The sequence below is a fragment of the Eublepharis macularius genome, chromosome 13, assembly GCF_028583425.1.
Source record: "Eublepharis macularius isolate TG4126 chromosome 13, MPM_Emac_v1.0, whole genome shotgun sequence".
NCBI lineage: Eukaryota > Metazoa > Chordata > Lepidosauria > Squamata > Eublepharidae > Eublepharis > Eublepharis macularius.
The window spans coordinates 74,404,520-74,423,941 of record NC_072802.1 but is presented as its reverse complement, the minus strand read 5'-3'; the positions used below and the strand labels follow the sequence as shown (position 1 = coordinate 74,423,941).

Here is a 19,422-nt window from a genome sequence, read left to right as displayed (position 1 = left end):
GGTAATTGCTGAATTCTTTTCTATCGCTAAGGTCAAACATCAGAGAGCTTCTGTTTCATGGTCACAATCAAATATTATGGAATGAAGACTAGCAGTCATTTTTCTGAGGCTTTGTACAGAAGACATTTCCAGAGAAGAAAAACTCCTCCCCTCTTTTTGTTCCTTGTAATACATCCCTTCCCCCCCCCCGGTACTTCCATCACTAGGAAGCCCCCCTCACCCATTCCTTTTCTAGAGTTCCAGGAGTGACCCGCTATCTGCAACCCAGCTCTTCTTCCTCCAAGCAGCACAGAGCTGGTGAAGACATACAGGCACGTACGTTTTCATGCCACTGGCACAAGCATCTTCTGGGCAGTGCCCATAACATTGCCAATGACAAGTCACAGTTCTTCCCCAACTTATCACCAATGCCTCTACGATATTTTTAAATATTATATATTTGAAGGTTTGCTTTCAAGAAAAAGCCAAGCACTCGCCTCCAGTACCTAACGAGGAGCTCTTTAGTAATAAGGATATTTTAAAATTAAGAGCTTTTCTCTTTGAGGACATGCACTCATCATAAGAATGCACATTTTCTGTTTTAAAAGAGAAAGAATTCCAACCCCTCTCCTCCCCGCGGTGCTACCTCTTCAACCACGGACCCTCCATTAATTTTGCACATTTATCACATCACTGATACGGGACAAGAGCTCAAGCCTCCGTCATGCTGAAGTCATGACTATAGCTCCAGAAATTATCATCTGTAAGATCCTCTAAACCTCTGTTACTTCAAAGTTCTTCCTAGGAGCCCTGCTGCAGAACTATAACAGAAACGCTTTCTCTTTTGAAACCTGCAGGAAGAGGCCAGTTCAAACAGCAGACATTCTCAAAAGATCTCCTAGAACCTTCATGAGGAGGAGGGGGCTCACAGCACCTGCATCTGCCCCACAGGGAATGAAAACATTGCTTCGCCAACTCGGGTCCCCAGCTGCGAGACCCCAACAAGGCACCTCTTTCTCCACCCCCCTTTTTTCTCATGGTACACCGACTCCAGCAGCAGACCAAAGCTCAGAGGTCTGTCCTGCCCAAGAATCTGCACGCAGGCTCTTCTTGCCTCTAATCTCTTACAAGGCCTTAGGATCAGTTTTGAGCCTCCTCTCTCCCCAAATTCCTACAAAGGGGACTAATCTCTCCAATACAAGCTCTCTAGACAAGTAAGTTGTAACAACTACCCACCCTTTTTATGCTCCTGGTAAATATGGGCTTATCAAAGCTCAATGTGGTTTTACGGAGATCAGATTTAAAATGAAAAGAAGTTTAATTGGTAAAGTCTAAGCATGCAAACCACACAAATAGACTGAGTAATAGTAAAAGAAATGGAAATAAATGCACATTCATTTTCCCTGGCACTGTACGTATCTCTTAAAATGGAATTAATAGAGAAGCTGTTCAGATCTTGAAGATGCATTCCTGGTGGCTCGTCCCTTAATTCAGGTGGCCTCCCGGCATCTGTTAGAGCCCACAACTGCCTCTGCTGTCAAACGAGCAGTTTGTTGGTGAGGTTATGGAGGAACAGTTTTTAGCTATTTTGAGTGCTCTTTTCTTTACAATGACTTCTAATGGGATTTAAGCTGCAGGCATTTTCTTGGGGAACAGGGATAATAGGCTGTTTATCTTGAATTGTTTATTTAGGGTACTTTTAACCTGCTAACTCTAATGCCTCCAGACTTCTCATCTCTGAACCAGCACTGCTAACTATCTCCAAGAACAGGCTGCGCCATAGATGTCAAAGGGGGGGGGGGGGGCGCTCCAAGAGGTATCTTTCCACCGTCATCCATATTCCCAGTTCCCAATAGTCACTTTGTGGGTAAAATCACACAAGACTAGGACTGAGTCTCTCCTCCACAGGTACATTTACTTCCTAGCGAAGACCTAAATGATCACCCGATGCACCGCTTTCATACGCTCCGCATGCTGTGCAACTTCTGTACCTTCGCGTGAGATTTACCTTCCCATCCATCACACCTGAGAACTTCCTTTCTTCCTCTTCCTTTGTGGCATTCTTTTTCTAGTTCCTCTCATCTTCCATCCCACCCTGCAGCAGATATTTAGAGCCCCACCTGTGCCCTGAAATAATTCCCAGGATTCTTTTGGAAGGAACTCAAGTCGATTCAGCCACTTCTGGAGGGAAGCATCAGCATAAAGAGGTTTGGGTCCATTACGGAGTCCTGGAAACGGGTCTTCCTTTCATTCGCAACTGTATTCATACGCACAGGGCAGTTCACCTCTCTGCTGCTGTGCTATCACTTGCTTTCCTGGAGAACACATGGCCACAAAGCCCTCCAGACTTAGGAATTGGGTCTTCATAACCCCCAGCACCCCGACTCTCTTGCACTTTGGGGGGGCCTTCTGTGTTCTCCCTGTCATAGCCCTCCTCCCAGCACATGCCCACCCAAGCCAGCTTCCAAACCTACCACCCACCACGCCCTTTCATGCCTCAGGGCTGTTGACAGCCACTCTGGCCCTCGAATGAGGATTCCGCCACGGCCTCCCAGGTGACCCTGATCACAACCAAATAGCATTGGCTGTTACCATTAACAGAACAGTAATTGTTCATTAAGTAAGAAACATTAAAGCAAAAGGGACAGGATTGTTAAAGAACAGGTTTTACTTAATTACACAGCGCACACTGCAATAACATATTTGTGGTGGTGACCCGTTCATTTGGGCCCCCTGCTTGCTTACTCTCTCTCTCTCTCTCTCTCCCTCTCTGCCTTACTGTCTTGCTTGGGGGGGGGGAGAGAGAAGATAATTAGAGCTAAAGGGTATATCGTTTTTTGCAACTGGCACTCAGGGGCACCATGGGACCCACAGGAGTGTTGTTTGGCAACCACTTTCTTCTCCCCCCAAAGTATCTCTTCTCTGAAACAAAGACTGATCCCTGGTTTTCCTCCACCTCTAGGAGCAACCCAAAAGGTGTCTCCTTGGTGCCTGCAGGGAGCACTCCTTCAGAGCACCCACAATGACCAATGTGGGCAACAGACAAAAGTAGACTGTACAGAACTATGGAGAGCTTTAAAAGAAATGGGGGTGCCACAACATCTGACAGTTCTGATGTGCAACCTGTCCTCTGCGCAAGAGGCTCCTGTCAAGACAGAATATGGGGAAACAGAATGGTTTCCAATTGGCAAGGGTATCAGACAAGGATGCATATTATCTCCCTACCTGTTCAACCTCTATGCAGAACATATCATAAGGAAAGCTGGATTAGATCTAGAAGAAGGTGGAGGGAAAATTGGTGGGAGGAATGTTAACAATTTGAGATATGCAGATGACACCACGTTATTGGCAGAAAATAGTGAAGACTTGAAACAACTTCTGATGCAGGTTAAAGGAGAAAGCGCCAAAGCAGGAGTACAACTGAACATCAAGAAGACAAAAGTAATGATCACTGAGTTACACAATTTTAAATATGACAATGAGGAAATTGAAATCGTTCAAGATTTTCTATTCCTTGGCTCAGTCATCAACCAAAAGGGAGACTACAATGAGGAAATCAGAAGGAGATTGAGACTTGGAAGAGCAGCTGTGAGGGAACTAGAAAAGCTTCTTAAAGATGAAACTGTCTTTCTGGGGACCAAGATCAAGATAATCCAAACTATGGTATTACCCATTACTATGTATAGACGTGAAAGTTGGACAGTGAAGAAAGCTGACAGGAAAACAATTGATTCCTTTGAAATGTGGTGCTGAAGGAGAGTTTTGTAGATAACATAGAGGGCCAAAAAGACAAATAAGTGGGTCCTAGATCAAATCAAGGCTGAATTCTCCCTGGAAGCTAAAATGACAAGACTAAGGATATTGTACTTTGGTCACATTATGAGAAGACAAGATTCTCTGGAAAAGTCAATAATGGTAGGAAAAGTAGAAGGCAGTAAAAAGAGGAAGACCTAAAACAAGATGGTTTGACTCAATAAAAGATGCCACGTCTTCCAGTGTGAAAGATCTGAGCAAGTCTGTTAATAATAGGAAGCTCTAGAGTCTTTCATTCACAGGGTTGCCATAGGTCAGAGGTGACTGGATGGCACAAAACACACTCCCAGGACCAAAAATACCAGCAAACAGAATCAATACGGCCCCCAAGCCAATGGACCTTGCTAGCGCATTGCCATCCACTATAAATTAAGGGTACGTGAGACACAAGAAACTGCTGGAAATAAGCACCTCTGAACATAGTTACTTAACGGGTGAAGGAAAATAAGGGGCATGAAAAAGTCCCTCTTATCCTCTATGGGGAAGAGAGAGAGGATCTGTCCCCCCAGAGTGATGCCTCCCTGCACCTGCACTGTATGTCAGCAGCAGCAGCTATAGTCCCTGCATGCCGAAATCCAACCAGCTCTCCCCCCTTCCCTCTTGCTGCTTCCCCCTTAAAACATAAAGAAAAAGAAAGGAAGAGAGTGCAGAGAGGGAACACCCCCTCCTCCTCCCCCAGTCAGAGGGTGTGAGATTCCTGCCTTTTTTAAAAAAAACACGCACATTGCCTAGTCTTAGGACTTGCTTCAGTTGGCCACATCCTGACCTCCTTCACTCAGACGACTGAGGGTGGGGTTAGGGTTCCTTGCATGTAAACCTGCAGCCTGACCCCCCCCCCCCGCTTCTTCTCCCCGATTCCCCGAGCCCCAAACCCATCCTGCACCCATCCCCTTTCCAATCACGAGCACCAGAGGCTCCTCCCATAACACCCTGCAAGTGTCCTGAGCCAGGTCTAGCAGTTGCCAACTTCTGGCTTTTGCAGGCTCCTACTGTGCCCCGTCATAGCAGCTTGACCTGCAGGAATGTGCTAGTAGTAAGCGGCGGCTCTTTTGCCGATTTCTGTAGATCAGGCTTCCGTTAAAGGCAGAGAAGCAAACTAAACCTCTCTCTTGCTCAGTTGGCAACCCTCTCTGGAACGCCCACTGCTTTTGAGACCCTGATCTGTATTGTCTTGTCCCTGGTGCTCACTTTGAGCAACCGCCTGGAAACTTCTTTGCCTCTCCAGCATCCCAGTGGGAGGTTTCACAGTCCTGCCCCCTCCAGCATATTCTTCTCTGGGGCACTGAGAACTCCCCCTTCCCACAGGCCCTCCCGATGATAACGCGGTGAAGCCTTCCCGTGCAGCTGAGGAGGAGGCAGCAAGATGCGCTCTTTTTGCAAGGAGGAGGGCATGGCAACAAGGAGCTTGGCTGCCAAGGTCTTTTTGCTAAACAAGTCCATCCTTTACACCTGAAGCTACAGAAAAGTCAGTAGGGTTATTCTACCTTTACTGGTCCCCCCCTCCCCAGTTCTTGCGCAGACACAGCCAATCTGGTCCACAATGACTCAATTACTGTTTTACCAGTTTACACTTTGCCTCACCTCAGCAACTGCCCTGGAAGATAGATCCCTGACACCCTCTCCAAGAGGCAGAGCCAGGCAAATACCCTTGCAAAACAATGGACAAATCTGGAACATCTAGGCAAGAATATGTTTGGCCAACACTGAATGCAGGTCCCTCCCAGCCCTCTGAGAATACATGTAGGAAGAAACTATGTCACAAACTGTGCATGCACAACTGCTCCGTTGCAAAGAAACCCATGAAGTACTGACTGCTTCCCAGAGAAAGAACCTCGCTTGCACAATTTCTCAGTCTCATTTTTATTTCAGAACCACCTCGACTTCTCACCTGCCACGCCTGCCTGTGCCCTAGGGTTCTTACCCCTGCAACTGTTTTGCTTATGGGGAGCTATGCTGTTCCAAAACAGCGCTGCCTCGCAAGCTGCTTCTAATCCATCCCCGCTGGTCTCAAGGGCTGCTTGGTGCGCTTAGTAAAAAAGGACCATCGAGAATATCCAAGGCTAACAGAAAATGTGTGATGATGTCGAAACAGCCATGCAGAACGGCAGTCGGTCAGTCACCACCACCGGCCGTCCTTGAGGAAGCTTCCCATAAAAAAACCCTTCAAGAAATAAACGGAAGAAGGGTGGCACTTTTTATCCAAGGTCACAATATCTGTGCACGCTCCCAAGGGTTTAAAATAACTTCAAAGAAGGCCGCACAACTGTAAGTGGGTTTCTGTTACACAGCAGCCAAATGCTGAATCAAAGAAGACGGAATAAAAGTCACACGCTGTAACTGTATCTCCTAAAAGAAACAAGTCTGGCAGTTAAAAGGGAAAACGCTTCTTCTCTTTCGTTCCTTTCAAATCTGCAGTGCAAAATAAAATGCCCAAGCCTTACAGTGACCCGTTCTATGATTTCTAGCTCCGAGACAAACCTCACTCGCTTTCCTGCCACAGGACACACGGCAAACTATCCTGAGAGGATAACGACGGCGAAGGCTTCAGTTTCTTGATCACATACTTTTCAAGTGCAACAGATAATCCAATTTTAAATGTTCTGTTGCAGGCTACTGTTTCAGATGAGCATGCCTGCAGCAAGGCCATCTTTAGGCGTAATTCCACTCTCACCACTAAGCCAGATAATGAAGCTTTCAAGGACTCCCATCAAATTAACAGTCTTCTTTATAGTACTCACAAAAAGAAGGCACTCCTGGTTAAGTCAATTGAAACAAACAAAGAGGAATCCCCAACCAGGGAAAGCACACCGTAACAACAACATTTTTTCACTATTACAAAGATATTCAATTCAATTCTCTTAAAGTGACGCGTGTAAATGTAAAGTGCTCCTTAATGGATATCAATAGCCACAATAAATACAATAAATGGTTCATAAATAGTTCATAAATACAATGAAATTTGTAAACCAACACCCCCCCCCCTTTTTTTTAGGAGGAAGGACGAATGGCTCCGGGAAGAAAATCCAACAGGTAAGTAGTTCATTCCACAGGGATAATTGAGTCCTGGAAAGTCTAATATCGCTTTCTTTTGCAGATGCTCAAGTGGACAATGACCAGAAAACTCCAAGCCCTAACTGGAGCCAGCTATTGAAAATGCAGATTTCATCCGATGGACTTCTTCAGGGGCAAGGATGTAGTCCACAGTACCACTTACAGCATTATTTCTCAGTAACACTCATAGCCCGGAAACTGGCGCTCCAATCTTCAATTGCCCAATTCATCCTTCCTCCTAAAAAAAATGGGGGGGGGGGCTGTTTTTGGTTTACAAATTTAATCGTATTTATGAACTATTTATGAACTATTTAGTGTATTTATTGTGTCTCTTTATTAATATCCATGAAGGAGCACTTCACATTTACACGCATCACTTTAAGAGAATTGAATTGAATATCTTCGTAATAGTGAAAAATTGTTGTTATTATTGTGTGCTTTCCCCGGTTGGGGATTCCTCTTTGTTTCTTTACGGTACTGGCAAGGCAGGACACGGCATGGGCCTCAGGACGGCAAGCTGACCGTGCAAACGTGAAGGTGCAGGGGAAAGACGCAAGGGAAGCTGGGGGGGGTTCCAGCCCCCCACCCTCACCAGGGTGTTTCCCTGTTTTCCCTACCAGAAAATTTGCAAGTGTTGAGGAGCTCCACCAGCCACTCCTGTGAACACACTGCGCCTCTTTCTGAGTTAGAGAAATGCTTTTTATACTAATGATTCAAAATGTGTAGTACGAAGACTTCTATGTAAAACAATCAAAAGCATTAGTAAATAATAATTTCTGTGTAAACAACAGAGACAACATTTTCAAGGATATATACATCTTTACATGTGACTAGTTTTGTCCTCAACCAATGTGCTGTAATGTGTATGATCACTGCACGGGCACTGCAGAGCAATTCAATTTTTTAATGTCATGAAGTTTAACTCAATATTCAAAGATGCTGCTAGTCCTACTAATAATTTGTCTAAATAATACACTTTTGTATATTACAAAAGTTGTTCGCAATGTTCAAGTTTTGTTTTTTCCTACTTCTCAAATGGGAGAAACTAAAATAAGGTCTATGCAGAAGGGCCACCTAGAAGGCAACAGTTTGCAGCTGTTTGTCATTCATTTTAGCTTGTACGAAAACAACATATCCAAGTCCCATAAATACACCAAAAACAACACAATATGCTAAAGCGGTGAAATACATTTAGGGTTTGATAAGAAAGTAAGCATTACATATCCTTCCATGTTGCCCAAATGGACAGTTTTCAGAGGGGGGGGGGAAAGGGGGGGAAACTCTCCCCAAGACCTCAAAATTTCTAGAAATTCTGTATCTCTGCACAAAACTATTTGTTGAAGAAATATACGTTCCGTATTCCTGCACATGGCCTCTAAGGTAGCTTACAAGAAAGTAATAGAAAACAAAAACGGGGGCAAAATGAATCAAAACTACTTTATAATCTTTTAAGAAGGCAAGCACGTTAGCCTTTACAATAAAAAAAGTTTTTTGCATTTTGATAATTATATCAAGAAATCAATATGCATTTTGGTTCACAAGTGCCAGAAGTAACAATGAAAGCTATAATTAAATTAGTGATGAAACTGATAGCAACAGGTCCCAGGAGACACAAGAGAGAAATACTTCTTCACACAGCGTTAAATTACTGCAAGGGATTGTCATCACATGTGTCAGTGGCGACTTTCTTTGCCGGCTTCATAAAACAGTAAAAAAAAAAATCAAAGCAGATATGCCAATCAACTATTGAGCCAAATAGCCAAGCAAAGAAGTAGTTGCTCTGAGATGGGTAAGTTGGGTAATGAATGACAAGTTTCTTAAATGTGGTAATAGCACATCAGAGGTTCTATTAAAATTTTAATAGAAAGAAATATTGGTATCAAGTACTTCCCATTTTCAGTTGAGATATTATATTGATACTAAAATGGAACAAGGACTCAACAGTAATTTAAAAGAATCTGAAGGACTAATATAAGACACAGAAAATGAAAAGTATGCCAACTCTGTTATACAGATGTCAATTAAAGCCGGCACTTGTGGAAGCAGCAGCATTTTACTTTAGGAAATCGCATAGCAAGAATGGCAAATAACGTTTACAATGGTTCCTGGGGAAAAAAATTAACAATTGAGAACTTTGATAAAATAAATTATTAAAGGTATCATGCTCATTACAAATTAAGACCTATCCAGGAAAACAGTGTTGGAAGTGTGGCTCTGTCTCTAAGCATTTTAGCTACATGCGGTGGGTTTGTCCAGTGATTAAAGTTTTTAGATACAAGTAACTCTGGAAACAGAACATATGACGACACACAAATTACCATTTACTCCCAAGGTCATGGTGCTTGGCATAATAGGGGGTGCAGTGCCTGCAGTAAATACAAAATACGATACATGATTTGTTGACAGCCACAAAATTGCTAATAGGGAAAAAAATGGAGAAATACTAAAAGCAATTAACATTGAACTACAGATTAAGTGGGGTATTTGGTGAAATTACCTAGGTAACAGAACTTGTAAACTTGAGGGGTGGAAGGCAGAAAGAACCTCTCTATTTCAAAAGTTGGCAACCTTTTAAAGATTTTTGGTATCAGATGCTTGGCTTAGTTACTGATTTCTGTAACTGCTCTTTGAAGAAATGTGTGTGATTCGTGTGTTATAGTGTAACGTTCTTTAAATTACAAATAAAATCGGGGGAAACCAAAATGCTAGGATTAAACATTGCCAGGGAGGGGGCTGTTGCCTTCAGGACCCACTTGGGGGGCTTCCATAAGCAGGCAGTCTGGTGCCTCTGGGAAGAGAAAGCTGCACTGGATGGAAGACGGGACAGTTGCTCACAGCAGTTCAGAACCATCCCCACAGAGAGTTCTGCCCACAGGCTGCAAGTTCTCCAACAAGACTCAGTAATCAATCGAAAGAGATTCAAATCAAACAGCATAACTCTGGACCATTCAGACCTACTTTGCTTCAAACAGGAAGCAAATGGGAAACGATAACTCACATTAGACACATGGCCACAGTTCAAGTCCCATAATTCCTGAAAAAGAATGTCCTACTCTAGACTCCAAGCCCTAACAAACGCTTGACAATTCAGATGGGCTATTCTCAGTAGTGGTGACAGGTGGGAACTGCACACACAGTAAAACTGCCTCCCAAATATACAAGTGCTATAACTCTGTGAAACAAAACAAAGCCTCTTTTGAATGGATGGGGAAGTTGGGGCTTGCACTACAGTTCCCTGCTGGAGGCTCTCTCAGCATTCACCCCCCACGAGAAAGGCATAAATCTCACTCTTCTCATCAGGCCAGCCCAAGGGGTTTGGGAGCCCTTGGCAGGAGGGGAGCTGGGCTGCCCACAGAGCTGCGGAGAGCCAAGCCAGATCTTCCTCACTCCCAAGGGGGCAGGGGGAAGGTAGGCCAAGCAAGCAGGCCCGGAGTGCTGCAACGTGTGCATACGTGGTGCCTGGAGCTGCCTCTGGCCACAGTAGAGCAGCTACCTCTCCAGGGCCTGAGGAAAGGCCCCAGTCACAGTTACTTTTAAAAAGTAAACAAGAACCATGTTTATTCAGAAAGATGCACGTGGAAATATTAACATGTAACCAAGAGTTGTGGGATGTTAGGTTGGTCATGTATCAAAGGCGCACACACGGTCCCTGGCAGGTTTACGCCCACAGAATAAAGCAGGCTGCTGCACCAGAACAAACACACCGCAGAGCAGAGGAAGCGAACCCAAGACCTGAAGTCTCCATAGGTCCTTCTGCCTCACTCCCATCAGACTAGCCCTTCTCTGCCAGGTGCTCACCTGCCTCCCAGCCCACAGCTCTGATGGGCCTGCGCAGCGTGCTGCCCTCATGGGCTCCTGTGGTGCTGAGGCACTTTTCCGTGCTCCGCCTGTCGGAGAGAGCTCTCTCTGCTAGGCATGGCGCTGCAGACAGGAATGCTAAGCATAGCGGCAGAATAAAGAATCTTTCAAGAATCCTTCACCTCTTTAGTGTGCCCAATAAGCAGTTGCATTATAAAATGAGATCATCAAGGCATGCTCCCCTGCAAGACTGCCTGCATTGCAAGACCAAGACGCAGCACCTGCCCTTCCTCAGTGTGAGCAGGAGAAGCTCACTGTTGGCAAGAGAAAGGAGGGAGACGAGGAAGCATTCGCTGTAGGATGACCCTGTACTGGGAGAAGCACCTGGCTAGTAACTAACATAAATGTGAGAAACCCGGGGGGGGGGGTGTCCTCTGTACTGTCAGAGTTTCTGCGACAAGAGGGTCAAGGTCAGCTACAAATCAGCAGCAACTTCCTACCTGCTAGAGCCGCTCCAACAGAACCAGCTGCCTGGGACGGTGGGTTCTTCCTCCTTGCTGAAGGCCTATAAACCAAGCCTAGACAGACAGCTGCCAAGAGTACTGCCGCTTTGGATTTCCTGCACTGAGCAAGGCTGGGACTAAGCAGCAAAGAAGACCCCCTCCACCTCTAGGCAGAAGCAGAACATCCGAAGTCCAGCCTGCCCACGGCCTCCTCAGTGCCTCTTGACTGTCTCTCCAGGTGTCCCACAAACCCTGCAAATTGGGCAAGTTTCCGACTTGGGGACTGAGCAGCAGAGCAGGGCCGTGTTCCCACACGCCAAAGGCATTCTACCACTGAAAGTATTCCTTTTCCATCAAAAGGCCGAGTCCGTGGAAGCTTTTCAAGACCTTGGCCCAGTGTGGCTGCTACCTCCAGACGGAACGCCCAGAGGCTTCCTGAGGGAAAGTTTTCCAAAGCACCAGCCAGTGCCTTGGAGACTGGAAGAGGAAGCTCCTCCTGAAAAGGAGGCCCTTGTGGAAATGCAAGCAGCAGGATGGAGCCCAGCTGCCTCTCCTGGGCCACTTAGTTGAGTTCAGCCACGACAGACCCACGGCTGAACCCCTGTGGCACCCCGCAGGCACCTCCCCCCTCCACGCCCTCCACCTCAGAGCTTAGCGAGCCAGTCGCCAGGCACCAGGGGCTGAATGGTAGCCAGTTACTGGTAGGAATCGTAAGCAAACTTGGTTGAGAGGCAGGTACCAACAAAAACAAAGTGTTTATTTACGTGACACATTTGTACTCCTCCCTTCCTCCACAGAGCTCACGGTTCTCTCCTCTCCCATTTCATCCTGTGATGCAGATTAGGCTGAGAGGGGGCCTGTGAGCCACCTAAAATCACCCACTGGGTTTCATGGAAAGGAAGGATTCAAACTCTAGTCTTGCTGGGCCTCGTCCAACACTCCTAACCACTACACAGTGTTGGCTTGCAACAAGACACCAGCTGTGAGTTTCCTATGAAAACTCAATTCACAAATGCCCCCTGGGCCCAATGACGCCCCTGCCCCGCCCCAACCTGAAACAGCCTTCGATTACCATGGAACATGCAGCCCTCCTGGGACACACAATATCCTCCAGCGTGGGCAATCCAAAATGAGAGCGTGAATGTAAGCACTCCGAATGAATGTAAAGGGTGTGAAAAGTGACGTGCCTTCCACCATATCTACAGAGTCTGGTGCAGCAGAGGACACCAACCCAGTCCACAGCCAGTAGCAGCTCTTCTAAGTGCTACAGAAACCCCAGCCAAGAAAACAAAGCAAGAGGCTACCTCTCCAGCCACCAACTGGGCACACTAAACAGCGGTCAGGCACGCTGCGCCAAAAGGGAGTGCTTTGAATGAGCCACTCAAGAACTGCCTACACGGTGCCATTCCTTCAAATCCTGTATGCCACCTGCTATTATTGCTGAACATAACCCTTGCCTCTCTGCTGATCCTTTCAGGTTGACCACCAACAGGGATCTCGGCAAGGGTGCCAACAGCCACTGGCGCTACCACATGACCAACAGATACAGCAGCCAGCTTGCATCTGGCTGCCCTGCTACAGGCCCTGTGACTTTCTTGTCCCTGCCTGGCTCCAGCACCACTGCAAGTTGCTCGAGAGCTTTTTGAATCTGACCACCGCAGTTGTGCCCCCATCATGGGCACACACAGACAGCATCGTCGCTACCTCTGAATCTACTGTCAGTCAGTGCTGCTTTGAAAGGCACATGAGCCGTGCCAGGCCCAGAGGGCCAGCAATCCTATTCATCCTTCCATCTTGATGCTGTTCAGTACATGTTTTACAGCAGCGTCTCTGTTATAAAGGGGTTTGGTAGAGATCTATGCCACCTGCTGCTCAATGATAACCTCAGCTTCCAGCATGGGTCTCATACTGAAAAGGGGCCAAGAGAATCCTGTACAGTTATAGCCTAGCAAGGATAGGCTCCACTCGGTGCACAATTCTCCAGCTACTGACCGTGTGTGATAAATCAGGCAGTCTATATAATGGGAACAGAGATGGAGAAGAGGTGTAGCTGGGATGAATGCCAGCAAGCAGCAGAAATGAACCTTATAAATGCAACAAAAAGATGGCCCTATCAGAAAGTGCAAAGCAAAACGACTGGGGTCCAGGGCGGCTAACCTGCCTATCCCAAATCACCAAGTCTCAGCTGCACCTGGCACTCCTTCCGAGACCACCTGATAGCCAACCCTACATAGGACCTCAGCCGGGAACTTAAGGCAGGCCAAGCCTGCACTGGTCCCACAGAGCGGTGTGACACAGGTACTCTCCCCCCACCCCGCCTCAACTAGAACCATTTTCACCTCTCTGAGCAAACAAGGGGTGCCTTTGTCTCGGTCTCTCACTCTCTTAAAGCAGCTTCCAAACCCGCCTCGCAAAGCTACCATTACATCAGCAAGAATCTTCCAGCTTTCTTTATCAATTCCGCCCTACTGAAGCTTTGAAGAGCCTGTGCACAGTGCTGCTGCCGCGTGCTTTGATCTTTCCATTCCAGCTGGAGGGCAAGAGCTGATAGTATCTGCTTTGCCTGCACAGTTTAGGGCAACATAGCAGCACCCATTCCTGCCCAATTACAGCTTTACTAAAAAATGAAGCAGCAGCCACATCCCTTGAGCAACAGATTCACACATTCATCTACATTCAGCACCTCGCCTGCACGCAGGAAGATCACGTCTACACACAACTGGCACAGCCCCGGAAGCACGGGCAGCTCTCAGCTCCCGCTCCAAACACACGAAACCAACTCCCCCAAGAAGGGCACTGGAAGAGCTTCTACTCGCACAGGATCAGGGCAGCCAAAGAACCAGTGCATGCCCGTCCCTCAGTGCATGCCCACCACCGTTGGAATGCCCACCAGATAGCAATTATGCACAGGTTTTCCGTTGACTGCTCAGGCAGGGGCAACCCCACTGCCCTTTCCCTCGAGTGGGGTATAAATGTAATAAAGTTCTCCCAACAAAGTTCTCAGTCACGGGCAAAAAAGAACAGATCCATCTACCCCAAACAATATACTGCATCATCTAGAGTATCGAAACTAGTAATAATGCCTCTCACCATTATCTCATCAAGGAACAAAGAGGGGTGGGCATGAAAGAAGTTGCCAACAGCGGTGTGGTCCCAAAGTAAAATCCAAAAATCAGAATACAATCTCCATTGCTATGCAGATTCAGCATCTCTACAGGGAAAGACTTAAGATCCTGACAGGGACCACAGCTTACTCTCAAGCAGACCCTGTCAGGGCAACTGGATACTTTTACGCAGACCGGACTGGGAGCCTGGGCAGTTTTCACACAGATGCAAATGGAACCATGGGGTATTTTTCCACGGCCAAAAGGATGTATCATTTTCACGTGGCCCATGCTTTTTAACGTTTTCATGGCAGGGGGCATGGATTACTTCCCCATACGCCCAGTGGGGACCATGCATAATTTCCCATGGTTATGGGTCAGTTTCATGCAGACTCCGCTAGACGTCATTTCCCCACTGTCACACATTACAGTCACATGCTCGCAACCTAACCTACCTCACAGGGTTGTTGTGAGGACAAAAAGAAGGAGAGGAGAACAATGCACGCTGGTTTGGGTTCCCACTGGAAGAAAGGTGGGGTATAAATGTAATAAATTAATAAGTTTCAGCAATGTTTCCCCATTTCTGTTTCCATAACTGAGACCAACATCAAAGTGGGGAGAGAGAAAGGCTGTAAGGCACCAGAGGTCAGAGAAGTCTGCGATTGCAAAACAACCTTCTTTTAACAGGCGAGGTGTATATTCTGCACCCCCAGACTTCCATCTCTGAAGGAAGAACCAAAGCCCTGGCCAAGCTGGAAATCACCAGAGAACAGCAACACAAGGGACAGCAGGGACAGTTTAGGCAATCTCTAAGAACTGCTTGAGGTCATTTATAGCCAGGGCTCATTTCGAGGCGGGATGCGCGGGACCAGCAGTTCCCCAAAGAGGTCACATGTCAGGTGGCCCCACCCACCTGACTCTCGACCATTTGGGGCCCGTTTCAGCCTGGATTGGGGCCGAAACGGCCCAGATCGGGCCTCTGACGTGTGCTGGATCACTCTCCCACTCAGCAGAGGCCTGACCCTGACCATTTTGGGCCCCTTTTTGGCCATTTTCAGCCCCTTTTTGACGTTTTGGGCCCAATTTCGGCCCTGAATGGCCAGGATTGGGTCCAAAACAGCCAGGATAGGTGATGTCAGGGGGTGTGGCATATGCAAATCAGTTATGCTAATGAGTTCCACCAGCTCTTTTTCTATTAAATGACCCGCTTATAGCTGATTTAAAATCCAGAGAAACAATAAAAGCACCACCACAATCAACAACAATTCTAAAGTAACAACAGGAGGCTCAACAAATAACCAGAAAGCTGGCGAGAGAGAGAAAGCAGAGCGACCAAAGATAAACGACATCGAGGGAATGCTCAAGATTCACATAAGATCCATAAAGCATAGCAACTAGATCTGTGAGGCTCAGGTTCAAATCACTACTCTGCCAAGGAACTGCCTGGGGGGCCTTGGGTCAGCCTAACCTACCTCATAGGGCTGTTGTGAGGTTAAAACAGAGGAGAATGATGTAAGTGGCTTTGGGTTCCCATTGAGGAGAAAAGCGAGGCATAAATGAAACAAGTAATAATACTCAACAGTCAATAAAACAGATGGTCAAATGGTGTGAGAAGGAAAAAATAACAGTGCATTTTTATCCCCACTTCCTCCAAGGAATCCAGAGCAACTTCACACTATTTTCTCCCTTCTTCCATTTTATTGTCACAACAACCCTGTTAGATAGGTCACCCACTGAGTTTCATGGCGAGTGAGGAGTTGAACCTAAGTATTCCTGGTCCTAATCCTACCCTTTAACCACTACACCACGTTCACATTCAAGTGAATGTGGGGGAGGGGGTATTTGTAAATTTCCTGCATTGTGCAGAGGGTTGGACTAGATGACCCTCAAAAACCCTTCCAACCCTAGGATTCCAAGTCAAAAGCTGGGGAACAAATACAATTTTAAAAAATCATCATGACCTGGCTCCCAAAGGACAGCTAAGTTGGTCCCAGGGAGACTTCTAGGTGAGAGTGTCCCACAGGGGGTGTACCACCCTCCGCCAAAGGATTCTCACCTCTGGCTGTCATCCACCTCACTTCATTGGGTTGGGCTTGAGATGAGGATCCCAAATGAGACGCAGGATATTTTTTATTTTATGAAATTTAGACCCCTCCTTTCTGCCCTTGTCAGGGCCACCATAATAAAACCACATCTTAAAATCACTGAAAACAAAAAGCACATCGATGGTTGTTGTGGGTTTTCCGGGCTGTATTGCCGTGGTCTTGGCATTGTAGTTCCTGACGTTTCGCCAGCAGCTGGGGCTGGCATCTTCAGAGGTGTAGCACCAAAAGACAGAGATCTCTCAGTGTCACAGTGTGGAAAAGATGTAGGTAGATGTAGATAACCTACATCTTTTCCACTGTGACACTGAGAGATCTCTGTCTTTTGGTGCTACACCTCTGAAGATGCCAGCCACAGCTGCTGGCGAAACGTCAGGAACTACAATGCCAAGACCACGGCAATACAGCCCGGAAAACCCACAACAACCATCGTTCTCCGGCCGTGAAAGCCTTCGACAATACAAAAAGCACATCATTAAAACAATTAAAACCAGAGCTAACAGACACATACAAAACATTCAAAAACATAAAAACAACCATTACAATGCTGGGCAGGAAGAAGGGATCCCTGAGGAAATGTCAAACGATACAGAAGTCTCCTCCTTCTGGTGGAAGGAGATGGCAAGAGGGGGAGGAGGCTTCCTGGAGAGAGAATTCCAAACTTTTGAGATCATGACGTTGTATGGATAATTTGGGACTGTGGGGGCGGGCAAGATCATACTAAATGTTCTTACTAGGACCCCCTGCCTGCACTTGCTGCTGCTGCTGCTGGGCTGAGCGATGGGGGAGAGCGCAGGAGAGGGGTGGGGGGCGGGGCCAGGCAATGCAGCGGCATGATGATGCCCCCTCTCCCTAAACTGACGTCATGACATCACTCAGTGAAACCCTGGGATGGGGGGGGCAGAGCTTTTTGCCCATATGTTGCTGATTCCAGCAAGCCTGTGGACATGACATCAGATTTGGGAGTGACATCAGTCGGTCACCATTAACATGACAGCGAGCGCCCCCCCCCCCCCCCGGTAAAACTTCCCTTGCCCCCCGCCAGATTTGTACCAGGCCCAGAAAAGTGATGCTTAGGCCTTGGCTTTTTCGGGAAAGGCAGTTCACACATTCAGTCACAGGTCATCCTCTCCCAGAGTGGCGGCCATGGTGCGATGGCGAACCGTGTACTTTGCGTGCAGTAAATGCCAGCTATGGTCCTTAACCATCTCCACGTAAACAGCGAGTTGATAAGGCGGTCTATACACAGCTAGATGGCATCTCAGCATAAGACAAATTCACAGATCTTTACGCACGGAGAGCAATCGACTCACGTGCCAACGTAGGGTAGTGGTTAGCCCTGGGAGGCCCAGGTTTGAACTGACACTCGACCAAGGAAGCTTGGTGGCGAATCTGGGGCCAGTCACCCACTCTAAGCCTAACCCTACTTTACAGGGTTGTTCTTATGAGGATAAAATACAAGGAGTGACAACCAAGTTGTAAACTACTTTGGGGATGAATATCTAAATTAACACATAAAACATCTGGCGAAGAACAGGGATTTGAACCCATATTTCCTGGGTAGTTAACTAATCTATTAAAACAAGCTGGGGCGCTGACAATAGGGGGGATAATGCGAATGCACAACCCACCCCTCCAAAAACCTTTCCCGCCAAGGTCCAGTTAGCTCTCAGGTGCTTTGTTCCATTCTCACCTGGCCACCTTCCAGGGTTGCTTCGGTTTGGTTTAGTTTGGTTAGTTTCTAAAGAAATATTTGCTGTATACCTGGGGAATGCCCTGAGTGGGCCGACTTTTCTGCCTTGTCTTTGGCTGGCTTGTTTGTGTTGCTTTCATTGTCCAGACAGGGACCAGCCAGTATGCTATTAAGAGTAAAATGAAAAGGTCACTTTACCTGTTCAGCCAGCTTTTTTTTTGTTTTGCTCAGTTCCCCTCCTTATTACAGTGCTGTCATACATGGCTTTGCCCATGCAGCCAGGGGTGGTCTCAGTGACTTTGGGATCGTGGGCAAAAGTCCAGGATGAGCCCCCAGAACCAATGACACCACCAACCACCCCACCGAGGCTTAAGCAAGGGATAGGCCTTACCTGTGCAAGTGAGGCCGTTGACCAATGTGGTGGAATCCAAGCTGGCCAACGCATGAGACCAGGATGGGGCCAGTGGGTTGGGTGGCCAGCTGCCTCCCTCCCCCTCCACCAAGTATGAGAGGAAGTGGGACTCCCTGCTCCCAAGTTGAGATGTGCTTCAAAGGTAAGGAACAGCATTCTGAATGGCCCAGCAAGTCAAGCGCTGAAGAACCAGCTACAACACACACACGTCTTGGGGACAGCTTGGCAAGCGAGTGAACTCAGTCCAAAGGCTAATGAAAGAACTCAGGTGGCTGTAAGCATACCGGGAAGGCAAGGACTCGCCTTCTCAATGCCCCAAAGAGGCCACCAGCACCCGCTCCTCACAAACACCCTATGTTGGAGCAGCACAGCTCAGACCATTAGATACTAAGAATCAGGAAGTGCTCGGTTCAAATTCTGCTTCTGCCATGAACTCACAAGGCGACCTTAGCGAGGACACGCTCAGCAGAAGTCCAGTTGGGTGTAATACGGGCCTGGTCCACTGAATTACTCGGCTGCTGACCAAGGACTCTAACGCTCACCCACATTCTGGGACACTGGTAAATCTCTTTCACAATGTCCAAGAGCAGCAGAAAACTCAACCAAGCATCTGTTGGAAACAGCCGACTTCTTAAGACCTGCCTCTGCAAATAGTGAGCAACAGGCAGAATTGCTCCATGCACAAAGCCCCTCCAGATAGTGGGATATGAACCCCAGGCTACAGGCCTGAGGATCAAAGAAGACAGATGTTATTGCAAACACTTCAGCTCAGCCTGCTAGAAACAGGAATGTAATGAGGGTGGCAGGCCTGCTTGCAGCTTCAGACCAGCTGATAAATTGCTAGCCAAAAATCGAGACCACCCTAAAGGCAGGTCATGCTTATCTGCTTGTCCTGTGCCCTGGTGGTGACTCTGGAACTTTGCAGCAGGGGTTGAGGCAGTAGCTGTGCTGGTCTGCAGCAGAACAG

At 47.2% G+C, this 19,422-nt stretch overlaps 1 protein-coding gene across 1 annotated transcript in view; it reads right to left on the bottom strand.

The window, feature by feature from the left end:
- ZNRF3 (zinc and ring finger 3) overlaps nt 1–19,422 on the bottom strand; it is a 93,963-nt gene that overhangs the window by 51,876 nt on the left and 22,665 nt on the right. The gene's annotated exons all lie outside the window — the stretch shown is intronic.